The following is a 15,488-nucleotide window of genomic DNA, read 5'->3' on the forward strand; positions in this document are numbered from 1 at the left end:
ACTGTAAACAGAAAAAAACTTTACACACATAAGGATAGATGATAAAGAAAACACATTGTAAAAAGCTAGGCTGCACGTGTAATTATTCTACAGTTAAAACAAACCTACTTACTCCATAGATGAAGTGTCAGCCGGTCCTTCTGGCCTCGGACGTCTCTTCCAGTTCACTTTAGGCAAATTAAAAAACACTTCTAAAACACTTCGACTTAGCAGGGGCGGAAAACCAGGATCCTCGGTTATACAGCTAAATACACTTGTCCCATTGTCTGCGTTATCCAAACTTTCAAGCTGTGGCATGACAATGTCCCAATCGATGCAGCACATGCTCTCCTGTTCAGTTGGCATCGCCTGGCACTGATTACATTTACACCACCAGCTCTCCAATGCTCTCTGTCTTTCGGAAGCTTGAGACTGTGGTTGTGTTGCAGCGGCAGCTTCTTCCATCTCTTGCATTTCAATGTCTGTGTATTCAGGTTCGAATAAGTAAGGTTGGTTAAAAAAATTCAAGTCTTCATCTACGTCAAAATCTGCCGACATATTTACAAATAATGGTTTTAACTACCGCGCGCGCGTTCACCTGCTTGTAAACAAAGTTTAGTGCTTCCAGCTATGCCAGCACGTCATCTTGAACACTAGGTGGCGGTAATACTCGTAAGGAGTGAGCAGCCAGTAACAAGTAGTAGTAGAAGAAGACCATCGTCGGTTTAGTTCTCGCGCATGCGTCATGGAGCTCTCGTGAAATAAGAGGCCTACAAGAGAGAAAATGAATAGTTGAATAAAGTCGTTATTTTGTTTGTTTTTTTTTCGCACGAAAAGTATTATTGTCGCTTGAGAAATGTACGGTTGAGCTACTGTAGTGGCATGGACTATTTAAACATTTTCTTCACTGACTTTCTGGACGGACAAGTTTGGGCCCCCTTAAAGCCAATGGAGGAGTATTCCAGCACTCATATTTAATCATAAAAATATTAATTTGTGATCCGAAGATGAACGATAGACTTACATGGTTGGATCAACATGAGGGTGAGTAATTACTGACAGAATTTTCATTTTTGGGTGAACTATCCCTTTAAGGTTGAAAGTGTTGAAGGAAAATAATGTCATCATGCAGCATCAGAGGGGGCTGATCAGTCTGATCCAGACACTATATAAATGAAAGGACTTTAAGGAATGCAGAATAAACTACTAACAGGAGGAGTTTCACTCATGGCCTATGAGACAGAGGATCATGAGACTCAATACTGCTTTCCTGCCATCAACTCATCATGCATCAAGGGAAAACGCTCCCAACATGAATCCAATATCATGTATATGTTTTTTTCATTGCTGTCAGCATGGACTATGTTTCTGAACCTGCAGGTGATCATCTCCATCTCTCACTTCAAGAAGCTTCAAACTCCAACCAACCTGCTCATTCTCTCTCTGGCTGTTGCCGACATGCTTGTTGGACTTGTGATACCCATAGAGGCCATAAAATTGATTGAGATGTGTTGGTACTTTGGAGACACTTTCTGTGGACTCTATACAATATTTTTTGCGATGCTTCTCTCAGCATCTCTTAGTAATTTAGTTTTAATTGCTGTTGATCGTTATGTGGCTGTTTGTCACCCTTTACTGTACCCACAAAAAATAACCACGACTAAAACATTAATAAGCATCTGTTTGATTTGGGTTTTTTCCACAACTTCTAGCACTGCCTTTGTAATTAGTAATGGTTATTTTAACATTTCAAGCAAAACAAACATCTGTTCTGGAGAGTGTTCTGTTATGGTGAGTTTTGCTTGGAAAGTAATTGATCTGATCTTGTGTTTTATTTTTCCCTGTATCGTTATCATATCTTTATATTTGAGGATTTTCTATGTTGTACATCAGCAAGTGAAAGTTATAAACACTCTGATGAAGGGTGGCAAATGTGTAAATGAAGGTTCAGTGAGAAGGAAATCTGAGAGCAAAGCTGCTCTGACATTAGGAATCATTGTCACAGTTTATCTGCTTTGTTGGATTCCGTACTATATCTGTTCCATATCAGCAATTTCTTCCACAACAATAAATGTTTTGATGTGGGTTGTGTATATTAACTCAGGTCTGAATCCTATGGTCTATGCTTTATTTTACCCCTGGTTTAAAAAGACAGTTAAACTCATCTTAACTCTGAAAATATTTCAGCCAGCATCCTCTCTGGTCAATATTTTTACAGAACATTAATTAAACTGACAAAGCTATCATTCTGAGCACAATTTCATGAAGTCATGAAGGTAAATAATTATAATAATTATAATATACATTCCATGCATTTGTTTCGAATATCATTGCTACTTAACATAACTGTTGCAGGTTTTGTAAGAATTTAACCCCTTTGCTGTCAAAAATCATCATTGGCCCCAGATTATTGTTGTTTCAGTTCACAGCATGTTAAACATCACCTTCTGGACAAACTGTGCAATCAGTAGGAAGATTAAACACTCTAGCTTTGATATTTGAGTACTGTCTTAGGAAACTCTAAATTATCTATATGTCACTTTCACTTTTTACTTTCACTATCTATATGCAGCGTGCGCATCAGTGTTAATTTTGTCAGCAAATTCGGATTTAGTCTTAGTCTTAGTCTTTTGAATAACACACCATTTAGTTTTAGTCACATTTTAGTCATCTGAAATGTTTTAGTCTTAGTCTAGTTTTAGTCGACTAAATATCATAAGAGTTTTAGTCTTAGTCTAGTCTTAAGTCTTTTAGTCTTAGTCTAGTTTTTTTTTAGTAGAACAAAGTCAACTTAGTTGACTTGACTAAATGTTTCCATCAGTCTGTTATGGAATGGTATTTATAAAATAAACATAAGGCCTGCTCTCAATGAAAAATATACATGCTCTCTGAAAAAGATATGCATTCGTCCTGAATTATATGCAATGCATATGACATTCTTTCAAGATGAAGTACAGTATTATTGAAATAGACAACCACCTATATTATATTTGTATTGTATGTTCATTATATTTCTTTATTTGTGATATTTACACAAAGTTTACATTTTTTTAAGTTTGTTTTTGTTCATTTAAAATAGCACTGCATAGTCTTCACTGTAAAATAAAATACACAATCAAACCAAAATGTATTCAGACACCTTCATCATTTCTTACAATATCACAGTTTATTTGCTGTAGTTTAGAAATTGGTAATAAAATATGACAATAACTCAGGGTTAAACTGTGTCAGAACAACAAATTCATCTTGATAATGTCTGATGCAATGCTTAATTTGGTTCAGTCTGTGGTGTGAAAAGGTTGCATTAGCAATTAAAGAAAGAAACACTTAAGCAAAACATGCTCAGGTCCCTAATTTATTTTTTTTTTGGTATTTTTTAGTCACTAGTAAAACAATATAATCTATTCTATCTGATTTTTGGATTGACTTTGGATAAATTCTTGTTAAAACTACAAAGTAATTTAATCAAGAGCAGTGAGTGATTTACTTTCATTTTCATACATTAAAGACACTGACAGCAGAGCTAGTAAATTAGGCGCGGTCACTTTAAGAGACAAATGCATCCATTATAAAGATACACATCCGATTTCTTTCCAACTCTTTACTTTCACTGAAGACATAACTACAGACCTTTTCGAACACACTTTCCAAGACGGGTATTTCGACATATTTAGTATGTATTTGTTGTCGGTACAAAAGCAAGAAGACTTTGAGACGCGTCTCTGCTTGCTCCCTGAACACCAGAACACCGCGCTGCTGAATTGAGCTCTTTCACTTTTCGCTCTTTTTCTTATGTTTATTTAAAATGCGATTTGTATTTTTTCTTTCACGTGCAGGAGGACGCAAACGTCCTGAAGGAGAGCTCGGTTCAGTCTTGCGCGAGTAACCAGCTGCTCAGTTCAACTGTCCCGCATCACGGGGCTGAAGCCAACTTGATGTGTTGAATGCTCGGAGCACGTTATAAAACGTATTCTTAAAATACACATTTCTGTTTTAATAAATGCTCATATTAAAACATAGCATTACACATAAGTAGGTACAAAATAATCAGTGATACATTTACGACCCCATAAAAATTTGGGTCGCAATGACATTTCAAAAGGTCGCAGTGTAGTTCCCTGTGTAAACAACTTAACTGTTATGAAAACGTCCTCGAAACTGTGCGAATTTCTGCAAACTCATCTTTGTTCTCTTTTCTGTGTAACTGCTGCTGCGTTTGTTTAGCTGTTGCGCTTGCATTTGCCGCGGCTTTTTAAAATGGCTCGGCTGCTTCTGCATAGATCAACCTACCCTCAAAGATTCGCTCTGATTGGATCTCTTCTCCATTCGTCCCTCCCATATATTTTCGTCTCATTTTTATTCGTTGACTAAAGTGTCAGTTATATTTCGTCACGTTTTTCGTCATCATATCTGACTTTTTATTTAGTTTTTATTTAGTTTTCGTCCGTGAAAAAGGTTAGTTGACGAATATTTTTCGTCATAGTCTTCGTCAACGAAATTAACACTGGTGCGCATGTATTGTAACTTTTCAAGTACATAAGTTGAAGTAATATTTATTGTTTCATATAAACAGATGTGAATAAATGAATACTTTAACTGCTAAACATGACCTAATGTAGGCCGATTTATTTTATGATCCAAACAAAGGATAAAATTATGATCAGTTTTCAAAGCTCACACTCTTTTCCTTTTATTTCTTATTTAATATTTGAATGCCACCTTTGGATTAATTTAGTTGATTTATTAAAGGGGTCATAATATTTTGCTAAAAAGAACATTATTTTGTGTATTTGGTGTAATGAAATGTGTTTTTGCCATTATGTTCAAAAAACATTATTTTACACATAATGTACATTATGTGCCTTTCTGAAACTAGTTATTTTTTAACAAAGCTCATGGTTCTGAAAAGCTATGTGTGCGCTGATCTATTCAGTTCATTGGAATTGGCCGAATTCTTCAAGCATGTGATGGAAATGATATGCCTCTTACCATACTGTGATGCTGCCTGTGTCCCAGCACAATGGCAGAAAACCCCCCCAAAAAAATATATATATATATAAAGTGTGTTGCATCCAGTGGGGACATATTTATTCAGTAATTAAACTCAAATGTGAAACTCATTTATTAAATAAATTCAGTGCACACAGACTGACATATTTGAAGTCTTTGGTTCTTTTAATTGTGATGATCTTGTCTCACATTTAACAAAAACCCACCAATTCACTCAACAAATTAGAATACTTCATAAGACCAATAATAATAATAATAAAAGTGATCTGTTGGCCTTCTGGAAAGTATGTTCATTTACTATACATGTACTCAATACTTGGTAGTGGCTCCTTTTCCTTTAATTACTGCCTCAGTTCAGCATGGGATGGAGGTGATCGGTTTGTGACACTGCTGAGGTGGTATGGAAGCCCAGTTCCCTTTCGAAAGGGAACCCCATGCTGCATCCTGTAGAGAGCACTATGGGAATGCTGTCAGCGTGACCGGTGTCTGAAGCATGAATGAAATAACAACAATGAACTTGACATTGGCAGTAGGGTGACCACCTGCTAATAAGCCCAAGGGGGGACAAGGAGTATGTTTCTGAGGGACAATGTGGGACACTGCCTTGCGCAGGTGTGCCCCTACCCCATGGGCAGACTCACTGATAGTGGTTTACTCATTTCTAGCACATACCACCTTACATGGTATATTAATATAATACCCTAAACGTGTAATTGCTGATGTACTGTTTGCTTATGACAGAATCAACAAATGCACTTCCACTTACAATTTACTTTAGCTATTTAATTTTATTTATTTTTCATTAAAATTTATTCACTTTAAGAATAAAGTACTGCTCATATACAGCATTCGCGTTGAACAAGAGTGAATAATTTGTCCAGGGTTTTTTTTTTTCTCTCATGTTTTTGTAATGTCTCTGAAGCCAAAATGTGCATGCATCAACAGAAACGTTTTTTTTTTTTTTTTTTTTTTTCAGCGAACCGTGCCATCCCTATTACCTCAATAATCAATCAATTACAGGCCTAATCATGCCCGAGCGTACGGAAATTAGTACATCTCATCACAGCGGCACCCGCGTCTAAATCAGTTATATGGTCTGGTTTTCAGTCTAAAACAGTTGTGTCAAGTATAAATGTCTCATCTGTTTCGAGAGGTGCGCACGCAGTCAGCGGAGGCTCGCACCTCCCAAATCGCACCGGAGGCTCGCACCTTTTTTTCTCAGATTTTGAAAAATCTTCACGATCGACTTAAAATGCTTCCAAGATCGACTTGTCGACCGCGATCGACGGGTTGGTGACTCCAGATATAGATTAGCGACCAACTTTTGTTTGAGCAAGCATTGATTATGTGTGACACAGTCTCAATTTGTGGGACGCATGAATTGGGCTTCAAACGTACTCTAGATTTTTGCCAGCGTTTGCACGAGAAAATGCCTTTTCTTCCAGAATTCCTTTTTGTTTCAATTTTTTTACAGAATAGGAACAGTGTATACTGTGGGTTATCTACATTACTGGTGAAGGAGGCTAGTGACTTGAGCCTCCTCATCCTCTCAGCACAGGTTGTGATTCTCTGTGTGAGCCTCCCTGATCAACTGTTCTTGAGACTGGTACAGAGTCGGTGTCAGAGCAGATCTGGAGGGGCATTGGATCATCGGCGGGGGGCACTGTCATTTGCTAAATATTTTTTGACGCATTGGCAACATTATAGTAGCATGGAAATCCAGACCTAAATCTGCAAGATCTATATAGAATGACAATGAACGATTTAGACTTCCCTAAACAGAAGACAGCGCTGAAATTAGCTGTTTTGCCGACCGGATACGGCAAGAGTCAGTTAGCTCCAATGATCAATACAGAATTACATTCTACCCTAGAATGTTAACTACAATGACCTATCTATATAGAATGTCATTATATCATTTATTTTTTATTTTTACCTGTCTTGATTCCTAATACAAAACAGATGACGAATGTTAGGTTAAACGTTCAGAATACAATTCCATATAAGGTTAGTAGCCTAGATCAGCACTTTGCGAAAGGACAGCGACTCAAGTTGTACGTACAGTAGTAGCCTGTTCTCGCGTTCTGCGAGTTCAGTAGCCTACATTTTTGGGAATTGCAGCTGACGTTCATACCCTTGCACGTAGAGAGCGTTTTTAAGAGCTAAGATAGGCTAGGCTACATTGTTATCGGGAAACCTGACCCAGAACAGATAGCCTAAACAATAGAACAGGACAGAAAATAATAATATAAATATAATATAGTGTTGAAACATAAAGGTGTTAATCTCTTGCTCTTGCATATAGTCATTGTCGGTAACACTGTATAATAATGTTCTGTTATAAGTCATTTATAAATTATTAGTTAATGATGAACTAATAGTTTACAAAACATGACTATAAATGCAGATCAGGAGAATGTTTACAGCGAATAAACACTTTAATTTCATTCTGTAACTTACACAAAACTGTTTCGCTGTCAGAACACTGGTAATGTACAGTAGCACACGCAATGTTTTATCAATCAATCAATCAATCAATCACCTTTATTTATATAGTGCTTTAAACAAAATACATTGCGCCAAAGCACTGAACAACATTCATTTGGAAAACAGTGTCTCAATAATGCAAAATGATAGTTAAAGGCAGTTCATCATTGAATTCATTGATGTCATCTCTGTTCAGTTGAAATAGTGTCTGTTTTAATTTGCAATCAAGTCAACGATATCGCTGTAGATGAAGTGACCCCAACTAAGCAAGCCAGAGGCGACAGCGGCAAGGAACCGAAACTCCATCGGTGACAGAATGGAGAAAAAAACCTTGGGAGAAACCAGGCTCAGTTGGGGGGCCAGTTCTCCTCTGACCAGACGAAACCAGTAGTTCAATTCCAGGCTGCAGCAAAGTCAGATTGTGCAGAAGAATCATCTGTTTCCTGTGGTCTTGTCCTGGTGCTCCTCTGAGACAAGGTCTTTACAGGGGATCTGTATCTGGGGCTCTAGTTGTCCTGGTCTCCGCTGTCTTTCAGGTCAGTAGAGGTCCTTTCTAGGTGCTGATCCACCATCTGGTCTGGATACGTACTGGATCCGGGTGACTGCAGTGACCCTCTGATCTGGACACAGACTGGATCTGGTGGCCACGGTGACCTCGGAATAAGAGAGAAACAGACAAATATTAGCGTAGATGCCATTCTTCTAATGATGTAGAAAGTACGGTGTTATGTGAAGTGTTCCGGTTCCAGTTTACCTAATTAATGCAGCCTAAAAATCCTTTAACGGATTTGGATATTAAAAGCATATTAGTATGTTATGTGTATGCCAGGTTAAAGAGATGGGTCTTTAATCTAGATTTAAACTGCAAGAGTGTGTCTGCCTCCCGAACAATGTTAGGTAGGTTATTCCAGAGTTTAGGCGCCAAATAGGAAAAGGATCTGCCGCCCGCAGTTGATTTTGATATTCTAGGTATTATCAAATTGCCTGAGTTTTGAGAACGTAGCGGACGTAGAGGAGTATAATGTAAAAGGAGCTCATTCAAATACTGAGGTGCTAAACCATTCAGGGCTTTATAAGTAATAAGCAATATTTTAAAATCTATACGATGTTTGATAGGGAGCCAGTGCAGTGTGGACAGGACCGGGCTAATATGGTCATACTTCCTGGTTCTAGTAAGAACTCTTGCTGCTGCATTTTGGACTAGCTGTAGTTTGTTTACCAAGCGTGCAGAACAACCACCCAATAAAGCATTACAGTAGTCTAACCTTGAAGTCATAAATGCATGGATTAACATTTCTGCATTTGACATTGAGAGCATAGGCCGTAATTTAGATATATTTTTGAGATGGAAAAATGCAGTTTTACAAATGCTAGAAACGTGGCTTTCTAAGGAAAGATTGCGATCAAGTAGCACACCTAGGTTCCTAACTGATGACGAAGAATTGACAGAGCAACCATCAAGTCTTAGACAGTGTTCTAGGTTATTACAAGTAGAGTTTTTAGGCCCTATGATTAACACCTCTGTTTTTTCTGAATTTAGCAGTAAGAAATTACTCGTCATCCAATTTTTTATATCGACTATGCATTCCATTAGTTTTTCAAATTGGTGTGTTTCACCGGGCTGCGAGGAAATATAGAGCTGCGTATCATCAGCATAACAGTGAAAGCTAACACCATGTTTCCTGATGATATCTCCCAAGGGTAACATATAAAGCGTGAAGAGTAGCGGCCCTAGAACTGAGCCTTGAGGTACTCCATACTGCACTTGTGATCGATATGATACATCTTCATTCACTGCTACGAACTGATGGCGGTCATATAAGTACGATTTAAACCATGCTAATGCACTTCCACTGATGCCAACAAAGTGTTCAAGTCTATGCAAAAGAATGTTGTGGTCAATTGTGTCAAACGCAGCACTAAGATCCAATAAAACTAATAGAGAGATACACCCACGATCAGATGATAAGAGCAGATCATTTGTAACTCTAAGGAGAGCAGTTTCAGTACTATGATACGGTCTAAATCCTGACTGGAAATCCTCACATATACCATTTTTCTCTAAGAAGGAATATAATTGTGAGGATACCACCTTTTCTAGTATCTTGGACAGAAAAGGGAGATTCGAGATTGGTCTATAATTAACTAGTTCTCTGGGGTCAAGTTGTGGCTTTTTTATGAGAGGCTTAATAACAGCCAGTTTGAAGGTTTTGGGGACATGTCCTAATAACAATGAGGAATTAATAATAGTCAGAAGAGGACCTATGACTTCTGGAAGCACCTCTTTTAAGAGCTTAGATGGTATAGGGTCTAACATACATGTTGTAAGTTTAGATGATTTAACAAGTTTATACAATTCTTCCTCTCCTATAGTAGAGAATGAGTGGAACTGTTCCTCAGGGGGTCTATAGTGCACTGTCTGATGCGAAACTGTAGCTGACGGCTGAATGGTTGCAATTTTATCTCTAATAGTATCGATTTTAGAAGTAAAGTAGTTCATAAAGTCATTACTGCTGTGGTGTTGGGAAATGTCAACACTTGTTGAGGCTTTATTTTTCGTTAATTTAGCCACTGTATTGAATAAATACCTGGGGTTATGTTTGTTTTCTTCTAAAAGAGAAGAAAAGTAATCAGATCTAGCAGTTTTTAATGCTTTTCGGTAGGATATGCTACTTTCCCGCCAAGCAATACGAAATACCTCTAGTTTTGTTTTCCTCCAGCTGCGCTCCATTTTTCGGGCTGCTCTCTTTAGGGTGCGAGTATGCTCATTATACCATGGTGTCAAACTGTTTTCCTTAACCTTTCTTAAGCGTAAAGGAGCAACTGTATTTAAAGTGCTAGAAAAGAGAGAGTCCATAGTTTCTGTTACATCATCAAGTTGTTCTGAGGTTTTGGATATGCTAAGGAATTCGGATACATCAGGAAGATAACTTAAAAAGCTGTCTTTTGTGGTAGAAGTGATGGTTCTTCGATACTTGTAACAAGAAGAATTTACAATTTTGGCTATATGAAGTTTACACAGAACTAAATAATGATCTGAGATATCATCACTTGGCTGAATAATTTCAACACTATCAACATCAATTCCATGTGACAGTATTAAATCTAGAGTATGATTTCGACAATGAGTAGGTCCTGAAACGTGTTGTCTAACACCAATAGAGTTCAGAATGTCTATAAATGCTGATCCCAATACATCTTTTTCATTATCGACATGGATATTAAAATCACCAACTATTAAGACTTTATCTGCAGCCAGAACTAACTCGGATGTAAAATCACCAAACTCTTTAATAAAGTCTGTATGGTGCCCTGGTGGCCTGTATACAGTAGCCAGTACAAACATAACAGGGGATTTATCATTAACATTGGTTTCTCTGGATAATGTTATATGAAGCACCATTACTTCAAACGAGTTATACTTGAAGCCTGCCCTCTGAGAAATCCTGAAAACGTTATTATAAATTGAAGCAACACCTCCCCCTTTGCCTTTTAGACGCGGCTCGTGTTTATAACAATAATCTTGGGGGGTGGACTCATTTAAAATAATGTAATCATCAGGTTTTAGCCAGGTTTCTGTCAAGCAGAGCACATCTATATTATGATCAGTTATCATATTATTTACAAAAAGTGTTTTCGTAGAAATGGATCTGATATTCAATAAGCCAATCTTTATCATTTGTTTATCCATATTGCATTTGTTTTTTATTTGTTGAACCTCAATTAAATTGTTAACCTTAACTTGGTTTGGACGTTTTTTGTATTTTCTAGTTCGTGGAACAGACACAGTCTCTATAGTGTGATATCTAGGTGAAAGAGTCTCTATGTGCTGAGAATTAACTGACCTCTGTGACGGGAGGCAGCTAGCAGACGGTCGGTTTAGCCAGTCTGTCTGCTTCCTGACCTGGGCCCCAGTTAGTCAAGTATAAACACTAAGACTATTTGCCATATTTCTAGACAGAAGAGTGGCGCCACCCCAGGAGGGATGAAGACCATCTCTTTTAAACAGGTCAGGTCTGCCCCAAAAGCTCGTCCAATTGTCTATATAACCTATGTTATTCTGTGGGCACCACTTAGACATCCAGCCATTGAGTGATGACAATCTGCTATGCATCTCATCACCACGGTAAGCAGGGAGGGGACCAGAGCATATTACAGTGTCTGACATCGTGCTTGCAAGTTCACACACCTCTTTAAAGTTATTTTTTTTTTTTTTTTTTTTTAGTGATCTCCGACTGGCGAAGTCGAACATCATTAGCGCCGGCATGAATAACAATCTTACTGTATTTACGTTTAGCATTAGCCAGCACTTTTAAATTTGCCAAGATGTCAGGCGCTCTGGCTCCCGGTAAACATTTGACTATGGTGGCTGGTGTCTCTATATTCACGTTCCGTACAATAGAATCGCCAATAACTAGAGCACTTTCATCAGGTTTCTCAGTGGGTGCATCACTGAGTGGGGAGAACCTGTTTAATGTTTTGATCGGAACAGAAGAGCGGTGTTTTGACCCACGACTACGCTGCCTCACCGTCACCCAGTTGCCCTGCTGCAGGGGCTCTGCTGGAACCGGACAATGTACAGGAATCCCTGAGCTAGACGCATCCAAAGCCATATCTAGAGCCCTAACATTCTTACTGTCCTCAATTAAAGTTTGGATGCGTGTCTCTAATTCTGAAATCTTCTCTGTCAGCCTAACTGTTTCCCTGCATTTATCACATGTGAATCCCTCATCAGCGACAGAGATAGATAAACTGTACATGTGGCAAGAGGTGCAAATAACAATTGTAGGAGAAGCCATTACTCACCGTGCTTGATGAAATATTCTTACTGCGGTTGTTTGATGAACTTGTGGAAAACTGCAGCGTGAGAGAGGAGAGGAGAGGAGAAAAGAAAACGCTAATGACAAGCTAACGAGTGCTAACGCTTTGCAGGTGTGCTTATCTGTTCTTTATACTGCTTTTTGTAATGTTTTAAATAAATTATTGTGACTAACGTACATTTATCTGCCTGTTACACTTTGTATATTGTAAAAATGGTTATGTTTAATATAATAGGGTGGAGTAGGGAGATTAAAATGATATTATTAATACAATAGTATATTAACTAAGATAATAGTCTCTGTCAATATATCTATAATGTGTTTTTATTTTTGTGAAGTGGCTAAAAAGTTGTGTATAAGGAGAGAGTTAGAGGCTCAAAGATATCTATATAATAGGAAAATATATTTGCATAAAAATATTTATAATTTAAATATAATATAAGGGATTTGTATATAATGTAACTGAAAGGTATACCAGAACCTTTGCATATGGCTACTGCAGTTTGTACATAATTTATAAAGATCTGCAAATGATATGTAACACATTTAGAAGTGATGAATATTTTACACTTTAGATAAGGGGATGCAGAACGTGTAATAAATGACTTGTATACGTATACAAATAATTTGTAACAGGTAAGAAAGGTCTAAGAGTGATATGTAACACATTTAGAAGTAATGAATAGTTTACACTGTAGATTAGGGGATGCAGAAAGTGTTATAAATGACTTGTGTACATATACAAATAATTTGTAACAGGTAGTAAAGGTCTACAAGTGATATGTAACACATTAAGAAATTATGAATAGTTTACAATTTAGGTTAGGGAATGCAGATAGTGTTAAAAATGACTTGTGTACATATACAAATAATTTGTAACAGGTAAGAAAGATCTACTAGTGATGTGTAACAAATTTAGAAGTGGTGAATAGTTTACACTTTAGATTAGGGGATGCAGAAAGTGTTATAAATGACTTGTGTACACATACACATAATTTGTAACAGGTAAGAAAGGTCTACAAGTGATATGTAACACATTTAGAAGAGATGAATCGTTTACACTTTAGATTAGGGGATGCAGAAAGCTTTGTAAATGATTTATTCATGCATCTACACATCATCTATAACAGGTGTTGAACACTTTATAGTGTGTACTAAGTACTGACTGGTGAGGATATAGACAGCTGTCTTCTCTGACTCACATGGAGTCTTTAACTCTGTGCACCTGATGTGAGCTTCAGTGGAAGGTAAAAACCAGTTAAGAGGTTCACTTCATCACTAGATCCCACACACTCAACACAGAACACAAGTCTGTGCTGATGAGTGAAAGGATTTAACACAAGCCACTGGAATCACCTGCCTAAGGCATTTATAAATGTTTATCCACTTCAAAACAAATGAGTTACTCTTCTTAAAAATAGTGCTTTAGCATACCTGAATGTTTGTGCATTTTGAACACAGACCAGCTAACAAATTCGCCAATAAATCATATACTGATCATTACCTAATGGTTTGTTCATCATTTGTTCATGATTAACAATTGTTTATTGAGGTAATCATACAAAAACGATTTTAAATAAATTCTTCAGTTATTTATTAGTGATATATAATGTTATCAACTAATAACTTATAAACCATCTCCTAATGATCAATTTGATTTATTTCATGATTTCAACTTTTAAGATAACTTACAATACATTTGTAAATATTTAGCTTACCACTCATTAATCATTTATGAACATATAGTGATGTTTTTGTAAATTATTCGTTCATCATTAACTAATTACTGATAAGTGACTTTTAACTGAATTAATAAAACATTACAAAAAAATTAACTTATTACTTATTAATCATTTATAAATGTATAGTCATGTTTTGTAAATGATTAGTTCATCATTAACTAATAATTTAAAAATGACTTATAACAGAACGTTATCATAAAGTGTTACCCAATTTTCTATCAGTTGAAACAGCTCAGAATTACATTTTAGTCTGGGGATAGTCTTAAGCCTTGTCTGTGAAACCAGTGGTACAAGTAAGCCATTTTGGTAATGTTTTACAATAAGGTCTCATTTGTTGTACGTGGAATGATAATTTTCTTTATTTATTTATTCTTTTTTGTATTAAGTGTATGTCTGTTTGTGTGTTAGTAATCATATATGTTATGGCAACCAAATGACACATTTGGACATTTTTAGGTCCCCAGTGAGCAAACAGGTTTACACATCTTACAGAATGGTGTTTTCTGTCATGGTGAAATTAGCATTTTTGTTTTAAAGATTGTTTTTTTTTTTTTTTTTTTTTTTTGCCATGATTGTAGCTAGGTTATTAAGAGGTTATTATTATTATTTTTAATATACTCAATTTCAACTTCATTGCTAGAGATATATTACATTGAAGTATATTTTAGTTCACATTAATTGCTTATCAGAAGTGCATATTTAACATATTTCAAATCACATGTAAAATATACTAAAGTCCCATTTAAGTGGTTCAAAAATATCACTCAAAAGTTAAACTAATTGCAATTAATGTAAGCTTAAATTGTGATATATTGAAATTAACTACAAATAATATGCATTGATGTTGTCAAAAACATTAGATTTAATTCAAACTTAGGTGTATTGTTAACTGACATTAAATTACATTTTAGTTCACATTAATTGTTTGTCAGTACATTAGTAGTACACTTTAAACATATTGCGCTAATCTTCATTTACAAACATGTCATTAAAATGAACTGTAACTCAGTGAATACTCAATGAAGAGACATAAGAGATATATCTGTAGGAAGACTGACATGTCATCTTTGAAACTAAACATATCACATAAGTGCTGCTGAAAAAAACAAATATTCTGTGACAAAGTAATTCATATGAAAACATGTTTTTTACGTCTCCCTTCATTATCTTCTAATGCGACGATGCCCCCGTGCTCAGGGCCGGCGCTAGCCATTTGGGTGCCCTAAGAACAAATGCTTGGCGCCCCCTCCCCTCCGCAACCAACCACCCACCCACCCACCAACCAACCAAAGAAATAACTACCATTCAGAATTTCTTAGTTAGGTTCTCTTTACTTCCAAAATAACTGCTGCAAATGAATAATTGGAACTGAATAATGTAAACACAGAAAGTTAAAAGTGCAAAAAAAGTTTAGTGCAAATAACAGTATAAGTGTATGAATTTTATGAAG

The 15,488-nt window shown here is 36.5% G+C and overlaps 2 pseudogenes; one reads left to right on the forward strand and one right to left on the reverse strand.

The window, feature by feature from the left end:
- The first annotated feature begins 1,152 nt into the window (after positions 1-1,152).
- On the forward strand, positions 1,153-2,205 carry LOC128021686 (trace amine-associated receptor 13c-like; annotated as a pseudogene).
- Positions 2,206-11,384: 9,179 nt separating this feature from the next.
- Positions 11,385-12,411, reverse strand: LOC128020942 (uncharacterized; annotated as a pseudogene).
- Positions 12,412-15,488: the final 3,077 nt, after the last annotated feature.

Source organism: Carassius gibelio, chromosome A10 (genome assembly GCF_023724105.1).
Source record: "Carassius gibelio isolate Cgi1373 ecotype wild population from Czech Republic chromosome A10, carGib1.2-hapl.c, whole genome shotgun sequence".
Lineage (NCBI taxonomy): Eukaryota > Metazoa > Chordata > Actinopteri > Cypriniformes > Cyprinidae > Carassius > Carassius gibelio.